We start from the raw sequence: 7,660 nt of genomic DNA on the forward strand, positions 1-7,660 counted from the left end.
GAAACCATATATCGTCGTTGCGTCATCATGTCATTGAAATTTATAAAATTCTTATAATCAGTGTTTCAAGGAAATATTTTTTTCAAAATAATATCAACTTTGTGCATTCCTACGAGCATGCATTCGTATGTTCGATTATGACGAAAATAAAATTAAAATTTTTTTCTAAATCGTGGGAAATCCTAAGCTAGTTGAATTACTGCACTTCACGTAAAACAAAATCCAAACGTACGTCTTGCATTGAAATTTCAAAATCATTGATAAAACAAAATTTTACCACATACGTCGTTCGATCATTGAAATAGAAAAATATGCATATCGTGCAAATCAAAGATTATTAATCGACTTTTCATAAAAATGCATAACGTTGCACCGATAACTTCCGCTTGAGAACACTGATAATAGACGTAATAAAAAAAATTTGCAATTCACCCATACCAGAAATACGAAAACATATACAAAACTCATTCTTAAATGTCAAAAATAAGTTAGAGAGGTGGAAAATAATATTTTGTGTCTTAAAAATGATAATTGATAACCATTGATAAGAATGATTGGTCTACTTTTTTTTTTCCCGTTGCTATGATTATCATAATGAATTTTTACAGTACATTCCACTGTTATTGATATTTGGCAAACGCGATCACGAGTTCTAACATCTTTCACAGCTGAATATGAAGGCTAACGGTATATCACATATGATGAAATTTACATGAAAATTTCATACTGATGATTGAATGATGAAAGATCCTAATGCAATGACCCAAGACTTCCGGAGAAGTGGGAGCGTAGTAGGTAACTGTAAACATAGTAGAAACCGTGAAACTCCGAGTGGCCAATAGTACGCATACAATTATACGACAGTATACAAATATTTAATTAGATACTAAAAAATAGTGAAAAATAAATGACTGTCATTGAATCTTAAAATTCATTGACCATCATTAATTTATAAGTGCCTGATTATGAATACGACGGACTCTGATAATTTTGCAAACATTAATCAGTAAGACTGATGCAATAGAGCCGAGCGATTTATATGGTTCTTGTATCGGCTAAACGTGAATAATATAAATATCAATATTTACAAATGTCCATAACGTATCAAAAAAAAAGTTTCATTAACGCATCATCAAACGAGCTGCCGCCACAAGTACATTCTTTGGATAAGAAGATATAAAAAAAAATTTTGAAAATTTTTTGAGATTTTCAAAAAATGAAAATTTTTTTTTTTCTATATTTTCGACGTTACATCCTGAACGTCACTCTTCGTGCGAATATTTGGACGTCGAATTGAGGGGGACAAAAATATATTTTGGCAAAAAAAAATACGAAAAACTCGATCACGCTACGGATGTTGGAAGAATTTTAAATGTAGCTTCTAAAATCGCATTACCGTCAACCATAAAAAATACCCGGTGTTTACAATAGAACGTATGATAGTGCGCGATCATTTCGTTACCCTGCATTGTTTTTTCATCTTTGTCACGAATTACAGGATGACGTCAGTGATAACGTGCAAGTTATCCTACGTACACTTGTAACTTGACAGCAGTAGATGCGCGGGTTATCGTTTCTCTTCATTCACAAAAACTGTTATTATTTTCGTCGATAACACGATAACAGAAACACAATGCATTGAATGGAATTTTTACTTATAAATAGCCAAAAACATTGTATTCACGTAATACATATACGGGATATCCCAAAATCAATGCAGCTCCGGAGTATATCCGTAATTTTGAGATCCAGCGGATGATGAAAATGAGCTTTGACCTCAAAAAAAGTACGTAGTTTTTAAATGAGAGCAGTTCAAAGTTTGCCTATCAGAGGGCAGCACCAACGGAAATGTTAGGCGTCTAAGAACTCTAGCTTCACTTCTTCTGTATCTTTGTTTATCGATGGTTTCGTATACAACGTGAATCCAAACATAAAATTTATTTTGCCTAATATCTGTCACAGATAGATAGTTTGTGATACTTTTGATAAGACGTTATCGAATCAAGAAAATAACGACCTGCCCTGTTTTGCTCATCGTCCAATCTGGGCTGATTTATTATTTCACTCATTGACCCGAGCCAGATGTTTTGTTAAAGATATTTTTCTTTGTCTGTTTTGCCCACGTTTGTGATATCGCGCCATTTCCACAGCCCGAGTGGCCCCGCGTTATTATTATTATTATTTTTTTGATAACGCCCAGGAAAGCAATACTAGCGAATAACAAAGGTTGAGTAAGAATATTTTTTCATAATGTTTTTACAGAATTTCCTTTGGCATTGTAAATTTTCTTTCTAATTATCTACGAATTATTACGTAGAATTGGGTAGAGGGAGAATAATGCTATGAGTTTTTAATAATTCCCATTACTGCAATAATTTTATTGTTTAGCTTCGTGAGCCGTTTAAAAAAAAAAGAAAAAAAAATATTTTGAATTTGAAACAATATACGTAATACTTGCACAACTGACGGTAATAGATACGTATGTGAACGTATTTTATTTCGTAAGATTGATAATTAATTGCTCTAATAAGAATAATAATTCTCACCTGTCATATACACGTGTTTGTTATCGTGAAAAATTGTCTTTGGTACGAAAATACCGGTGTCGTTCACAACTTGCCAATATACGGAAATAAAATACTTGCGACGTTAAAACCTTTGGGATCTACCATCTGCTCGAACACCTGATCAACGAATTTGAAAATTGTTTTGAAACAAATGGGCTAGAGACATGTTAGGCAGCTTTAAGAATGAATCTGATAATTCTTGATCGATTAATTAACGTTGATATTCCGAATTCTTGAAATTTATCATATAACGCAACTATTATCGTTACTTTCTAAAGATCACGTGTATTCACCATTATTTTTCGAGAAATACGAGAGATTTATTAATGGGCAAAAAATTGTTGTCGACTGATTAATCTAGAGAAAGTAATTAAAATCATTTCATCAGCTAATAATTGCATTTTGCGTAATTCATACTTACGTGTATTCGACATAAGAAATAATCACGTGAAAAGCAGTACAGTGCTGACGTCTGTCGGTATAACAAGTAAACTATTAATTTACTATGGATTCTGCAGTTTGAAATTAAATAAAAATGTAAGATGAAATATCGATAAAAATTACTATTTCGATACCAATCACTCTTATAAACCAATAAATCGAACCATATTTGAAAAACAATATACTCAATAAATAGTACTAAGTTCGATATATAATGATCAATGACGAATTATCTATTTCGAAACTACAACGATATTACTATCACACGCAGAGTAATGATTTTTAATGACAGCAAAGCATTTCTAATTAATACTTACAAGATTATTACGTAATTACAAGTGATCGACAAGTTATATAAAACTAAAGCGCAAGATGTCTAATGAGTTCAATAAAAAAAATCATTCAGGATAAAAACCCATTGGGGATCCAAGAAAAAATATATACATATATTTATACATATAACGTACACATATATCATTGCAGTTAAATCATCCAATCAGAATAACCGACGAATGGCACCATAGGGACTGGAGTAAGAGTGGCTAGGACGTCCTTAAAAAAAATAGAAAAAGAGTAAAAGGAAGATTAAAAAATAGAAGAGAATAACCCTCAGCACTGTAAGGGCGTGAACTCAATGCGGAGACGGAGATGGAGAAACGTAGCACCTAACGAACAGAGAAGTTCATTAAAAGCGAAACGACATTAGCCAACCTAAAATTACCCCTCCCGTTTTCCAAGCGGCAGTGCCGGTACCCGACGCCTACCTCTGGGAACGACGCCGACGCTGCCGCCACCGTCGCCAACGTCATTCTCATCCTTCCATTTACTCTGGAGAGAGTGAGAGAAAGAGAGAGAGTATACTCACCGAGCGTGTATACATATATACTCGCTTGAGAATTTGACTGATGGAAAAAAAAAAGAAAAAGGAAAAAAGAAGAGTTTTCCCCGATAGGAAATAGATCTTTGCAATTGGAAAAATTGTCAGGCCATCTCCTCACGGGAGATTGTCTTCCCGTGAATTTCTCTACCTCTGTTCTCGGCGCAAACATTAACGCTAATAGAAACCACTCAGGAACTATGAATTGCCTACGGATTATACTGAAATTTCATTATTTTCATTGACGGCAAAATTCTGAGGTACCTTATATCTATTATGGTGTATCTATATATGTATGGTGTGTGTATATATATATTTGTGAAGATGATAAATCTTTGCAGCAATCGGAAGTCATCTGGTATATTCTGTAAAATGTAAAATAATGATAGATAAATTTAGTATATGAATATTTACGAACTTTTGTAGTGATTTTCTATGTTATCAGCGACAGTCGTGCACTGAACACAGTGGAGTTTTAAAAAATTTGACAAAAAAATTGGTCTTAAAGTGGGAAAAGAATTTTCCATCTTTAACAAGGGTAAAGTTCACGCTCTAATAATACCTAATTGGACCCACCCCATGTTGTCCTATTATACTAGGTGTCAAAATACTTTCACACCCATTGCCACCACTGTATACAGGCACCATAATCCTACCGTTGCTATTTGTCTGACTGACTGCTTCTCTTTTTCATTTCTCTTTCATCCTCAAGTATTTCACGCACAAAGATACTTGTATCTCAAAGCAGCCGACCACCAAGAATTAGACAATGGAATATGACAGGCCAGTTGTCATTGTTGTGTCAATTTGAAAAAAAGTATAAGATGTCCAAAATTAGAGCGACCGCCATCTTGTTCCTGATAGTTCCACGTTCCACCGATGATTTTCTTCTTACGATAGCTCTCAAGAACCGATACGTCATATCTAATTAAAATTGAGGTCACATTATAGACATTCGAGTTGACAGAAAAAGAAAATAAAGAATGATAAATCTCAACATACCCTGTGTAATTTTGTTTGCTTACTCATTCTTGTCCAACTAATATTATTTTTCGTATGTTCTCTCGACTTGTTTGCTTTTTCAGACATTCACTGCCACACGTCAATGAAGGGTGATGTGTGTTTCAACTCGGCTCGAGAGATTTGATAATGGACGTGACCTTTAAACAAAATACATTTATCAACGCCTTTTACAGTTTCGTAACAGATAACAAAATTACGCCCGAAGGCACGATAATTGCTGATAATTCACGGGAACTTCATTAAGACGTTCATCAGGGTTGGAGGGATGAAATGCTTTCATTTGATTATTACTCGATTTCGATAACTTTGTTATCACGTGTATCTAGAACGATAATCTGCCGTGTCTTAATTTCATGTAGAAATATAACCTACTGGTCAAATTGAAAATCATCATCACCCACCTACAACACGTCATGATAACGTTTCCACGTTTTAAATGATAATCTTCCATTATCGAATCTATAGTACATTGACATACACACCCATATACGTGTATACTCAGTTACCAGTATGCTGCTGGCCCAGTCCGGTTTCGTATTGCATTTGTTCACCGGCCAGCTTAATTAGGTTCCAGGAGCTTACGTCACGAGGCCCAATTATCGTTAATTGCGTAAAGATGTCACTCCGTAAGCGGATTTCTAGCGGTTTCACAGCATTGTGTCCCCTTAAGCTCCGTCACGAGTGTTCGAGGGTCGCCGTAGCTCCGCATTAAAATGCATCCCTCGCCATTGCCTATTGGACAAAACAAGAATAGACAGTTTAAGTAATACGAAGTACTTCAAAAAAAAAAAAAAAAAAAAAAAAAAAAAAAAAAAAAAAAAAAAAAAAAAAAAAAAAAAAAAAAAAAAAAAAAAAAAAAAAAAAAAAAAAAAAAAAAAAAAAAAAAAAAAAAAAAAAAAAAAAAAAATTACAGAAACCAACCGAAAAACGTCCATTTCACAATTTAACATTGTTCTCATTGTCATTTAAAAGTCCCGCCGTTTTCAGTCTCAATACGTTTCACAGTCACAATTTATTATTTCCTTCTTTCCTTATCCATCCCTTTTTTTTTAACGATTTAATGGGGTAATTCTGTATTCTCCCCCCCTTACCCCCGTCCCAGCCCCCTCAATACCCAAGGAAAAGATCTCAGTCGGCGCAAGAATTAAGCAAATTAAAAATTAGCAGAGTTACCAAGTGTCACGGTAAGCAGCTTTCTCTAAATGCCTGTGACTAAAAATTAAATTAGCTTGCCGCAGTGAAATTGAAAAATCTCTTAAACCGAGGAACGGGTCAAGGGAGGAAGGAGAGGCGAGGGGGGGCAACGGGTAGTAAAAAAAAGCTCGCAACGCCGCGAAAACTCGTTTAAAGATGAAAGGACGGCTAACGACTTATTTTCGATAAGGAAAAAGTTAAAGTACTCGCGCACACGTTCCCTTCCTTCGCCATTTTTCTTATATATATATATATATATATATATATTCATCTCTCTTTCTCGCTCCGTCAATCCCTCCCCTCTCCTTTTTCCTCTTTCAAGACGTGACGGAGGGTTGAATATTCTCTTGAACTGTCGTCGCGAAGGGCGGAGATTCTAAGCCTGGCCCCAAAATACAACAGTTGCGCAAAACTCAACTCGATTGCCATGTCAAAACGATGTGAAATGGGATTGATGTGATTTAGTTAGGCACCCCTAAATGCACCGTTTATACCGGCTGTGTAACGGGTGTCTCGTAACAAACGAATCTGGCCTAGGTTGATTCTAATGACTTATGAAGTCAAGCCAAATGACCAAAGTCCCACGAGCAGCCCTCTATGAGTTACTTGCTAAATCTAATAGTCCAACCCTCGAGACAATCACGGATCTATTAGTAAACTACCCCTAAGGTGTACGGAAGGAGAGACTTGGTATTTTCGATGTTGAGAATGAATCTCGCGTTGCGTGTAATTTTATTCTGGTTAATTTGATAGCGTTGATTGTACATTTCTTTCTTTTTTTAAGGGTGCATTTTTTTGGTATATATATTTGGTATATATGTGTGTACTTGGTTTTTTTTTTTTGAAGATTGGTGTAAAGAAATTTTATTGATAAATTTTTTTTTTCACTTTTCATCTGTAACATTATTATTTGATTCGGAACGAAACGGTTGGTTGACGATATTCAAGATTGGATATTTGCATAGAGAATAGTTTATTTTCAACGCGACACGGTAAACTTCAATGAAAACCTCTATTACAGTTTTTTCGCCCTTTGCGTCATTGGCCAATAATCGATGTGCCCGATGGAAAAATGGTGAAAACTAATTATTTTCAGAATAATGGAAAAAAACGATAGACACTGTTTAAAAAGTTGCATTTAGCGCTCGTTTGTTTAACAGAATTTTAATGGACAGTCCGCACCTTATGAGCAATAGCGTTTGAAAAAAAAAAGGGCGGGAATTAAAAGTATTTCAAATTGAAAATGCGCGCGAGAACATTTCGATGTTGGGATAAGAGAAGGAAAAAATTCATAAGGCATTGGTTATTAATTGTCGAATATTTGATCGATATAAAAATTAACGTCGTCGTTTGGGAATCTTTGAAAAAATCTATTGCCGGAAGCTGATAGCAGTAGGATAAATTAGAAAGCCTTAGCCGACACTTTGATCGGTAACTTCGTTTATGGCGACGCTGGACAGAATGTAGGAAACACCGATAACACCGGTGACGGAAATATCGACTTTTGAGCTGGCAGCCGCAACCCCTGACTCTTTCCCAGTGTTGCCAATCGCCCCCA

This window comes from Cephus cinctus, unplaced genomic scaffold (assembly GCF_000341935.2).
Source record: "Cephus cinctus unplaced genomic scaffold, Ccin1 Ccin1_scaffold0123, whole genome shotgun sequence".
Lineage (NCBI taxonomy): Eukaryota > Metazoa > Arthropoda > Insecta > Hymenoptera > Cephidae > Cephus > Cephus cinctus.